The sequence below is a fragment of the Pseudophryne corroboree genome, chromosome 9 (genome assembly GCF_028390025.1).
Source record: "Pseudophryne corroboree isolate aPseCor3 chromosome 9, aPseCor3.hap2, whole genome shotgun sequence".
In the NCBI taxonomy this organism is placed as follows: Eukaryota; Metazoa; Chordata; class Amphibia; order Anura; family Myobatrachidae; genus Pseudophryne; species Pseudophryne corroboree.
This window is the reverse complement of record NC_086452.1, coordinates 319,523,797-319,535,906: the sequence shown is the minus strand read 5'-3', so window position 1 is coordinate 319,535,906 and position 12,110 is coordinate 319,523,797. Positions and strand designations below refer to the sequence as shown.

Here is a 12,110-nt window from a genome sequence, read left to right as displayed (position 1 = left end):
ATATGCAGTGCACCAGTGACAAACTTGCTATACTCTCCTGTGATGGTTTTGATTCTGAACAACCTTCCCTGTCCATTTCCACTAACCTGTTGTTCTTCTGGAAGAAGCGCTGGTCGCAACGTGACTGTGAGTAGGAAGGGCCATTGCAGCAAGAAGAGTGTTCTCTAGAAGAATGGTGTCTGTAGCACTTGCAACACCCGTCAGACTACTATTGTTTATTTTCTCTATCGTCCTAGTGGATGCTGGGGTTCCTGAAAGGACCATGGGGGGAATAGCGGCTCCGCAGGAGACAGGGCACAAAAAGTAAAGCTTTCCGATCAGGTGGTGTGCACTGGCTCCTCCCCCTATGACCCTCCTCCAGACTCCAGTTAGATTTTTGTGCCCGGCCGAGAAGGGTGCAATCTAGGTGGCTCTCCTAAAGAGCTGCTTAGAGAAAGTTTAGCTTAGGTTTTTTATTTTACAGTGAGTCCTGCTGGCAACAGGATCACTGCAACGAGGGACTTAGGGGAGAAGGAGTGAACTCACCTGCGTGCAGGATGGATTGGCTTCTTGGCTACTGGACATCAGCTCCAGAGGGACGATCACAGGTACAGCCTGGATGGTCACCGGAGCCGCGCCGCCGGCCCCCTTGCAGATGCTGAAGTAAGAAGAGGTCCAGAATCGGCGGCTGAAGACTCCTGCAGTCTTCTAAAGGTAGCGCACAGCACTGCAGCTGTGCGCCATTTTCCTCTCAGCACACTTCACACGGCAGTCACTGAGGGTGCAGGGCGCTGGGAGGGGGGCGCCCTGGGAGGCAAATGAAAACCTTTTTTGGCGAAAAATACCTCACATATAGCCCCCAGAGGCTATATGGAGATATTTAACCCCTGCCAAGATTCACTAAATAGCGGGAGACGAGCCCGCCGAAAAAGGGGCGGGGCCTATCTCCTCAGCACACAGCGCCATTTTCTCTCACAGAAAAGCTGGAGAGAAGGCTCCCAGGCTCTCCCCTGCACTGCACTACAGAAACAGGGTTAAAACAGAGAGGGGGGGCACTGATTTTGGCGATATTGAGATATATAAAGATGCTATAAGGGAAAACACTTATATAAGGTTGTCCCTATATAATTATAGCGTTTTGGTGTGTGCTGGCAAACTCTCCCTCTGTCTCCCCAAAGGGCTAGTGTGGGTCCTGTCCTCTGTCAGAGCATTCCCGGTGTGTGTGCTGTGTGTCGGTACGTGTGTGTCGACATGTATGAGGACGATGTTGGTGAGGAGGCGGAGAAATTGCCTGTAATGGTGATGTCACTCTCTAGGGAGTCGACACCGGAATGGATGGCTTATTTAGGGAATTACGTGAGAATGTCAACACGCTGCAAGGTCGGTTGACGACATGAGACGGCCGACAAACTATTAGTACCGGTCCTGGCGTCTCAGAAACACCGTCAGGGGCTTTAAAAACGCCCATTTACCTCAGTCGGTCGACACAGACACAGACACGGACACTGAATCCAGTGTCGACGGTGAATAAACAAACGTATTTCTCATTAGGGCCACACGTTAAGGGCAATGAAGGAGGTGTTACATATTTCTGATACTACAAGTACCACAAAAAAGGGTATTATGTGGGAGTGAAGAAACTACCTGTAGTTTTTCCTGAATCAGATAAAATAAAATGAAGTGTGTGATGATGCGTGGGGTTACCCCGATAGCAAATATTGGCGTTATACCCTTTCCCGCCAGAAATTAGGGCGCGTTGGGAAACACCCCTTAGGGTGATAAGGCGCTCACACGCTTATCAAGTGGCGTTACCGTCTCCAGATACGGCCGCCCTCAAGGAGCCAGCGGATAGGAAGCTGGAAAAATATCCTAAAAAGTATATACACACATACGGTGGTTATACTGCGACCAGCGATCGCCATCAGCCTGGAGATGCAGTGCTGGGTTGGCTTGGTCGGATTCCCTGACTGAAAATATTTTATTCATATAGAGCATTTAATAGGATGCATTCTATATATATGTACGTAAGATGCACAGAGGGATATTTGCTCTCTGGCATCAAGATAAGTGCGTTGTCCATATCTCCCAGAAGATGTCATGGACACGACAGTGGTCAGGTGATACAGATCCCATACGGCACATGGAAGTATTGCCGTATAAAGGGAAGGAGTTAGTTGGGGTCGGTCCATCGGACCTGGGGACCACGGCAGCAGCTGGGAAATCCAACCTTTTTACCCCAAGTTACATCTCAGCTGAAAAGACACCATCTTTTCAGCCTCAATCCTTCCTTTCCCATGACGGCATGCAGGCAAAAGGCCAGTCATATCTACCCAGACATAGAGGTAAGGGAAGTAGACTGCAGCAGGCAGCCCCTTCCCAGGAAAAGAAGCCCTCCACCGCGTCTGACAAGTCCTCAGCATGACGCTGGGGCCGTGCAAGCGGACTCAAGGTGGGGGGGTAGTCTCAAGAGTCTCAGCGCGCAGTGGGATCACTCGCAAGTTGACCCCTAGATCGTACAAGTATTATCCCAGGGGTACAGATTGGAGAGTCGAGACATCTTCTCCTCGCAGGTTCCTGAAGTCTGCTTACCAACGGCTCCCTCCGACAGGGAGGCGGCATTGGAAACAATTCACAAGCGGTATATCCAGCAGGTGATAATCAAAGTACCCCTCCTACAACAAGGAAAAGGGTATTATTTTTCCACACTATATTGTGGTACTGAAGCCAGACGGCTTGGTGAGACATAGTCTAAATCTGAAATCTTTGAACACTTACATAAAAGGTTCAAATCGAGATGGAGTCACTCAGAGCAGTGATAGCGAACCGGAAAAAAGGGGACTATATGGTGTCCCTGGACATCAAGGATTACCTCCATGTCCAAAATTGCCCTTCTCAACAAGGGTACCTCTGGTTCGTGGTACAGAACTGTCAATATCAGTTTCAGACGATGCCGTTTGAATTATCCACGGCACCCCGGGCCTTTTACCAAGGTAATGGCCGAAAAGATGTTTCTTCAAAGAAAAAAGGCATCTAAATTATCCCTTACTTGGACGATATCCTGAAAAGGGCAAGTTCCAGAAAACAGTAGGAGGTCGGAAGAGCACTATCTAAAGTAGTTCTACGACAGCACGACTGGATTCTAAATATTCCAAGAATCGCAGCTGTTTTCCGACGATACGTCTGCTGTTCCTAGGAATGATTCTGGGCATAGTCCAGAAAAAGGTGTTACTCCGGGAGGAGAAAGCCAGGGAGTTATTCGACCTAGTCAGAAACCTCCTAAAACCAGGCCAAGTATCAGTGCATCAATGCACAGGAGTCCTGGGAAAAACGGTGGCTTCTTACGAAGCGATTCCATTCGGCAGATCTCGGGGGATTTGCTGGACGAATGGTCCGGATCGCATTTTCAGATGCATCAGCGGATAATCCTGTCTCCAAGGACAAGGGTGTCTCTTCTGTGGGGGCTGCAGAGTGCTCATCTCTTAGAGGGCAGCACATTCAGCATTCAGGACTATGTTCTGGTGACCACAGATACCAGCCTGAGAGGCTGGGGAGTAGTCACACAGGGAAAAAATTTCCAAGGAAGTGTGGTCAAGTCTGGAGACTTCTCTCCACATGAATATACTGGAGCTAAGGGCAATTTACAATGCGCTGAGCCTAGGAAGACTCCTGCTTCAAAGTCAACCGGTGCTGATCCAGTAGGACATCATCAGGGCGGTCGCCCACGTTATCAGACGGGGCGACACAAGAAGCAGGAGGGCAATGACAGCAAGGATTCTTCGCTGGACGGAAAATCATGTGATAACACTGTCAGCAGTGTTCATTCCGGGAGTGGACAACTGGGAAGATTTCCTCAGCATGAATGAATTCCACCCGGAAAAGTGGAAACTTAATCTGAAAGTTTCCACATGATGGTAAACCGTTGGGAAAGACCAAAGGTGGTTATGATGGCGTCCCACCTGAAGCGCCAGGTCAAGAGACACTCAGGCAATAGCTGGGACGCTCTGGTAACACCGTCGGTGTACCAGTCGGTGTATGTGTTCCATCCTCTGCTTTTCATACGCAATGTATTGAGAATGATAGGAAGGAGAGGAGTAAGAACTATACTCGTGGCTCCGGTTTGGCCAAGAAGGACTTGGTTCCCGGAACTTCAAGAGATACTAAGAAGGGTCTTGATTCAGCAAGAATCGTGTCTGTTCCAAGACTTACCGCAGCTGAGTTGACGCCAAGGCGGGTGAACGCCGGATCCTAAGGGAAAAAGGCATTCCGGAAGAGGTCATCCCTACCCTGGTCAGAACCAGGAAGGAGGTGACCGAACAACATTATCACCACTTAGGTGAAAATATGTGCCAGGGTGTGAGTCCAGGAAGGCTCCACGGAAGAATTCAACTAGGTTAATTTCTACATTTCCTGCAAACAGGAGTGTCTATGGGTCTCAAATTGGGGTCCATTAAGGTTCAAATTTCGGCCTGTTGATTTTCTTTCAGAAAGAAATTGGTTTCAGTTTCCTGAAGTCCAGAAGTTTGTCAAGGGAGTACTGCATATACAACCCCCTTTGATGTCTCCAGTGACACTGGGCGATCTCAACGTAGTTTTGGGATTCCTAAAAATCACATTGGTTTAAACAACTCAAATCTGTGGATTTGATATATCTCACATGGAAAATGACCATGCTGTTGGTCCTGGCCTCGGCCAGGCGAGTGTCAGAATTGGCGGCTTTATCTCACAAAGCCATATCTGATTGTCCATTCGGACGGAGCAAAGCTGCGGACTCGTCCCCAGTTTCTCCTTAAGGTGGTGTCAGCGTTTCACCTGAACCAGCTTATTGTGGTACCTGCGGCTGCTGGGGACTTGGAGGACTCCAAGTTGCTGGATGTTGTCAGGGCCCTGAAAATATAGTTTTCCAGGTCTGCTGGAGTCAGGAAATCTGACTTGCTGTTTATCCTGTATGCACCCAGCAAGCTGGGTGCTCTCTAAGCAGTCGATTGCTCGTTGGATTGGTAGCACAATTCAACTTGCACATTCTGTGGCAGGCCTGCCACAGCCTAAATCTGTTAAGCCCCATTCCACAAGGAAGGTGGGCTCATCTTGGGCGGATGCCCGAGGGGTCTCGGCATTACAACTCTGCCGAGCAGCTACGTGGTCGGGGGGAGAACACGTTTGTAAAATTCTACAAATTTGATACCCTGGCAAAAGAGGACCTGGAGTTCTCTCATTCGGTGCTGCAGAGTCATCCGCACTCTCCCGCCCGTTTGGGAGCTTTGGTATAATCCCCATGGTCCTTTCAGGAACCCCAGCATCCACTAGGACGATAGAGAAAATAAGAATTTACTTACCGATAATTCTATTTCTCGGAGTCCGTAGTGGATGCTGGGCGCCCATCCCAAGTGCGGATTATCTGCAATACTTGTACATAGTTATTGCTAACTAAATCGGGTTATTGTTGTTGTGAGCCATCTTTTCAGAGGCTCCGCTGTTATCATACTGTTAACTGGGTTCAGATCACAGGTTGTACAGTGTGATTGGTGTGGCTGGTATGAGTCTTACCCGGGATTCAAAATTCCTCCCTTATTGTGTACGCTCGTCCGGGCACAGTACCTAACTGGAGTCTGGAGGAGGGTCATAGGGGGAGGAGCCAGTGCACACCACCTGATCGGAAAGCTTTACTTTTTGTGCCCTGTCTCCTGCGGAGCCGCTATTCCCCCCATGGTCCTTTCAGGAACCCCAGCATCCACTACGGACTCCGAGAAATAGAATTATCGGTAAGTAAATTCTTATTTTCTGGGCTGCAAACTGCTTTAGATTCACACAGTGCTTGATCTCGCCTTATCCCCCATGTAAACTGACAAGGCGATATTTAATTATTTTTTTGTGTGCATGTCATTCCCAAATAGACTGGGTTTAGCTGTGTAAAATGGGTAAACCCATCTAAAGTCCTGGTTAGCATGCACAAGCTGTTTTTGCCGATTTCTGCTGGTCACCTCAGGAGGCTGAAATCATGCTATCACGCCCGTTGGTAGAAACAATTGAATAGCTGCCATCAGGCACACAGTACTACTGCGTCTGACAATGAATCAGAAATGGCTACAATCAGGATAATCTGCATTGGTGGCCCCCTCTGTAGGCCACTGATGGTGGTGCTGCCTGGAGGTATGTTTTGTGTCGTTATCGTACTGTAAAAGAAACTCTTGACCAGCTAGACGATGGGGTTTCTGCCTACGGCTCTCCAGCTGCTGTAGAACTACACATCCCAGCATGCCCTGCCTCAGTTTTTCATGCCTTAATAGCAGAACTGTGGCAGGGCATGGTGGGATGTGTAGTTCCACAGCAGCTGGAGGGCCGCAGGTTGTAGACTCTGATTCTTTATGAAATCCTGACTGTCGGGACCCCGTCTGTTGAAGTACCATTGCAGGAATCCCGACCTATAACGCAGCGCACTCTTCGCTTGCCGCGCTTCGGGCTCTATTATATTCCCCCTCAGGTGGTGATGTGGATCACCGCACCAGTGGAAATACCGGGTGGCAGTCGGGATTTTGATGCCATTATTTTCCCAGCTGTCGGGATTCTGGTGACGGTATTTTGACTGCTGGGATCCCGTCGTTAGGGAAATTAACTGCGTCCCAAAGACCCATGAGCTGGACGTAGACCAGATGGTATTTGCATGGTGCTGCAAAATGCTATGTATGCATACTTACCGACATTCTGGCTGCCCTTCCTGGGTAGCCAGGTCGTAGCAACTGGGGCATGGCGAGGGCAACAGACTGCACTGTGGCTCTGCCCCCGTTATGCAGTGCCGAGGTTACCAGCATTACTAGGCAGGAGGCGGGGCCAGGATAACTCGAATCACACCATCTGATTCTCCGGGCTGTCCACTTTAGACAGCGGCGTGGGAGTGTTGCTAGGAAATGTGGGTGTTGCGGATGGGAGACTTGCCCACTCTTCCGGGGGGCCGGGAGTGCCACACGATTTTCGGGAGCCTCCCGGCCATTCCAGGAGAGTAGACAAGGATGGGTGGATGGATGTTACTATTGGTTCAGAGTGCAAGTCACTGACTCGGGATCCAGCAAAAGAGCCCCAGATAATCAAGCTTCCTCCTCCATGTTTGACAGTTGGTGTCACATGGGTTTCTTTACTAAATGGTGGCTGTTTCCCAGCATGTTTAAGCCGGATATTTAAAAGAGCAATGCTGTTAAAACCTGGACTCTGCTGTTTACCTTTGTTACTTAGCTGACGCGCCGCCACCACGGGTGCTCCAGCGCTAGGCCTTAGGGATCATAAGGCACCAGGAATAGTATGAGGCTGCGATCACTAGGATTGATGTCAGTGGTGGGGAGTTAGACGCTCTCATGGTCGCCCCTCCCCCCCCCTCCCCAGTTCATGACCAGTTTCCGCGAGTCTCCCGCCATGAACTGTTGCCTCACTTCCGTCTCGGACGCTACCACGAGGGATCTCGGTCGCAGCATAGGCTGCTGCATCTGTGTTCATTAAGCGGTACCACGAGGAGACCCGGTCGCAATACAGGCGTCTGTATGGCCGGTGCGTCTGTATGCACAGTGCGTCTGTGTTCACTAAAAGTTCCCGGAGCGGCGGTGTACACTAGTAGCGTCTGGATCCACTCAGCGTTCGCTAACGTATTGATCGATCTTGAAAGTGAGGTGCGTCTCCCTGTATCCCACTCTACTGAGTACGGGTTATACAGCACTTAATTTCTATCTACTTTTGTCAGTATGAATAGTTAAATTTTAAGTGCCTATTGCATACGAGTCTGTGTACATTACTGTGGTTTTCTTCGCAATGCATCTGAATACGTTAAGATATATATAAAACAGAATTCAGTAATATGTACTCCTACATCCTTTAAAATGTTTGTAGTTGATTATGTGCTCATATGACTAATATATAAGATGTGACTGACTGCTAGTGTGATTGCTGACTTTTATATATGTTTGTCAGTTGGTCTTCTGATCCTCAATGCGGGTGCATGGGTAAGGGTCAGAATGATATCACTTTAGAATGATAAAGTGGTTACAGTCGCAAATTGTGTAGTACACTGTGAAAGTGCTGATTATTTATCATGTCTAAGCTGTGTTATCCTCTCTGGTACAGGATGGTTTGTGTAAAATGGTTTGCTTTTCAGCATAATAAAAGGCAGATCCCTGATCTTCATCAAGTACAGATAAATCCCCCTTGGCCGATGTTTGCACAGACCTTGTCCAGTATAGCTGAAAGGTTAATTCCTACAGCGTCAATACCAGGAATAGGGTTCACTATTAACCCATACATGCAGCTCTCTACCTACGGTATCCCCAACAGCTTCTCCAATAAAACAAGCTGATAAACAGAGTGTAAATAAATCATCAACTGCACAGGTTACACATGATGATTCATCAGACGATGAAATCTTTACATACCCTCTACCTGTTCTTTGTATGCCGAAGTAGAGTATCAGGAATATAGCTGAATTAATAAGAGCAGTAAAGGCCTCTCTGTCCTCAGAGGATCAGCAGAGACTGTTAAAAATAAGGTACCTATGTTTAAACGTCCCAAAAAATAGGGCCTCCGCATGGGGGACCCCAGCAGCTGATGGATATCATGGAAAAGGTTTGGGGTATACCCAATAAGGAATATAGGTTCCCAGTAAATGTGATTCCAAATATCCTTTTCCAGCTGGGGACTGTTTAAAAATAGGAAGTGCCTCCTAAAGTAGATACGCATATCACTGATAGTACGAAAATCTATATGGCCTTTTCCGTCAACGACAAAAGAGGGATGGTTTTCTGAAAACCCTATTTTGTCTGTCTGGTGCAGTATGAGGCCAGCCATGACTTCACCTTGCAATCTACAGCCACGCCACACTGGATAGGCCCAATCTCACTAGATCTTGGAAGTTAAGCAGTGTTGGGCCTGGTTAGTTCTTGGATGGGAGACCACCTTGGAATACCAGGTGCTGTAGGTACACTGGGCTTAGGTACTAGAAGACAGGTTTTCAGCGCCTGCAAGGGAGCAAGAATCCCATATAGCTCATATGGACACTAATGTTCTAGGGCATCGGCATTAACAATAGCTGCTCGCAGAGCAGTTTTGCTTACATACATGGAAAGTTGATTCAGAATCAAAGAAGGTTCTGGAAACTTTGCCTTTGGCTGGAAGTTTCTGTTTGGGAAGGAGTTAAGATATTCTGGAGTCAGAAATAGACTCCAAGAAGGTCACGTTTCCTTCCACATATAACCCCTAACCTAAGGGTCCGGTTTCAGCCTTGTCGGTCATAAAGGAACGTAACAGCCCCAATACAATAAATTTGGTAAGGCAAAGAAGCAAAGGCAACCAGAGGGCCAGCTTCCAAATCAGAGTATAAGCCATCAGCATGATGGTGCGGGCCTCCTTTTGGGGGACCCCAAAAGGATAGGGGGCCGACTTCTTCAGTTTGCACAGATCTGATAGCAGTCTACAAACAGATGCCTGGGTGCAAGAATCGGTATCTCTAGGTTATATTTCTCTTCTAGAAGCATCCTCCTCGAAGGTTCTTCTGTTCCAGTCTGTCTCGGGTAGAGGCGAAGGACAGGGGTGTGCAAGAAGCAGTTCAGAAATTGCTTTTGTCGGTTATAGTCATTCCAGTAATCCCTGCACAATAGGGACAGGGGTTTTTACTCCAACCGGGTTTGGGTTCAGAAGGATCCTTTCACCCCATTCTCAAAATCCTAAACAGATAAGTTTGGGTACTACGGTTCACAAGGAGACGTTGCGCTCCATAGTTTTTGCATGGAGGCAGGAGATTCCATGGTATCCCTGGATAGTCAGGATGCTTACCTACAGGTTCCTATAGCACTGTTCTATCAGTGTTATCTCAAGGTTCACCATTCTCCTGCAACATTTTCAGTTCCAGACCTTACCCTTTGGGTTAGCCACAGCCCCCAGAGTATGTACCAAAATTATGATGATTATGGCAGCTTATCTCCGCAAGAAGGGGATAAGAAAATTGCCATACCTTGACCACCTTTTTTTTTTTTTATCCTGGCACAATTACAGGAAAAGCTTCTGTGCCATCTCCAACAGACAATGACTTGTCTGCAGATGCACGGGTGGTTCATAAATTGGGCAGGTTCATAAATTGGGCAAAGTCATCTCTGGTTCCGTCACAACGGATGACTTGCTGTGGGGCGGTACTGAATTCAAGTCTGCAGAAAAATGATTACCTCGGAACAAGATATCCAAGGTACAGTCAAGTACTCAGGAGTTGTTACACAGTCAAACAATATCAATCCACGCAGCTATGCGACTGATGGGTTTGATGGTGTCAACAATCGACATGGTGGAGTATGAACAATTCCACTCAAGTCCTTGGCAGCTTCTGATTATGGCCAGATGGAATGGAATACATCAGACAATAAAGAAACCGACTATGGTACTTTCACACAAGGTGAGAAAGTCATCAGCCTGGTGGCTACAGACATCCCATCTAGACAAAGGGAGAACCTTTTTGGATATCAGATGGGGGATCCTGACAACAGATGCCAGTTTTCAGGGCTGAGGAGCATTGTCCAGAAGATTATGGTTCCAGGGACAATGGACCACAGAAGAAAGTTGCCTGCCAATAAATCGGTTAGAACGTCAGGCCATATATATATATGGCAATGATTCAGGCGAAGGACACTCTTCAAGGAAGACCAGTCCAGATCCGCTTGGACAATTTAACGGCTGGGGCGTACCTCAACCATCAGGGAGGAACGCGCAGCCAAATAGCAATGAAGGAGGTAAGTCACATACTAAAATGGGCAGAACTCCATCTCCCAGCATTGTCCGCAGTATTCGTTCCGTGAGTCCTAAACTGGGAAGCGGACTTTCTCAGTCCACACGCCATTCAAGCAAGCGAATGGGCTCTACACCCGGAAGTCTTTCAGAGTCTGGTAGACAAGTGGGGTTTGCCAGAGATAGATCTCATGGCGCCCGACTGAACAACAAAATGCCCGCATACGGGGCAAGAACAAAGGATCCCGGAGTGATCTTTGTGGACGCCTTGTCAGTGAAATGGGATAATCATCTGGCGTATCTATTTCCTCCGAACATCCTGCTACCAGGGTGGTGAGGAAAATTTAAAAGAAGAAAAGGGTGCCGTGATTCTAATACCTCTGGCTTGGCCCAGAAGGCATTGGTACACAGATCTGCAGAGAATGTCGACGAATGCTCCATTTCTGCTCACTCAACGTCCAGATCTACTAATGCAGGGTCCTTGTTATCACATGCATCTGGATTGACTATCGTTGACGCCGTGGCTCTTGAAACCTCTATCCTGAAGAGGATTCTTGCTACAGGTAATTCAAACAATGCTCAGAGCGAGGAAACCCTCCTCGGCTCGCATTTATCACCGAATATGGTAGGCCTATATTCATGGTGTAGTGAAAGAAATATGGTCCCGAAATCTTTCTAAGTTTCCAGGGTCTTAGATTTCCTTCAGGCGGGAATGGATAAGGGTTTGAAGGTGGCTTCCTTGAGAGTACAAGTATCAGCATTGACTGTATGGTTGCAAAAGAAAATTGCCAATTTACAGGATGTGCGTACTTTTTCCAGGGAATGCTGCGCATTCAAGCTCCTTTTGTTCCTCCTACAGTGCCTTGGGTATAGTCCTCAAAGCCCTTCAAGTTGCTCTGTTTGAACCACTTAATAAAGTGGATCTTAAATGGTTGACGGCTAAAGTTCTCTTTCTACTGACTGTGGTATCAGCTAGAAGTGTGTCAGATTTAGGACGCTGTCATGTTCTCTTTTCTGATATTTTTTTTTTTACCATAACGTATATTTCTGTGACGAGTAGTCCTCTTCACATAGATTTCCAGAGCTCTTACAACATCCAAGGACCTTGATGAAATTGAGGAGTCAGCAGCAACTTGCACCACAATAGGTTGATTGATATGAAATGCCGACACAATCTTCAGAAGGAACTGCTGACGTGTCCGGAGCTCAGCTCTATCTTCATGGAAGATCAAGTAGGGGCTCTTACAAGACAAAACCCCCAGCTCTGACACGTGTCTAGCAGAAGCTAAGGCCAACAAAGTGACAGCCTTCCATGTGAGAAACTTGACATCAACCTCCTGTAGAGGCTCGAACCAGTCCGATTGGAGAAATTGCAGCACCACGTTAAG

At 47.8% G+C, this 12,110-nt stretch overlaps 1 protein-coding gene and 1 pseudogene across 1 annotated transcript in view; both read left to right on the top strand.

Moving 5' to 3' along the window:
• GTPBP1 (GTP binding protein 1) overlaps positions 1-12,110 on the top strand; it is a 122,201-nt gene that overhangs the window by 26,109 nt on the left and 83,982 nt on the right. The gene's annotated exons all lie outside the window — the stretch shown is intronic.
• On the top strand, positions 8,814-8,932 carry LOC134960673 (5S ribosomal RNA; annotated as a pseudogene).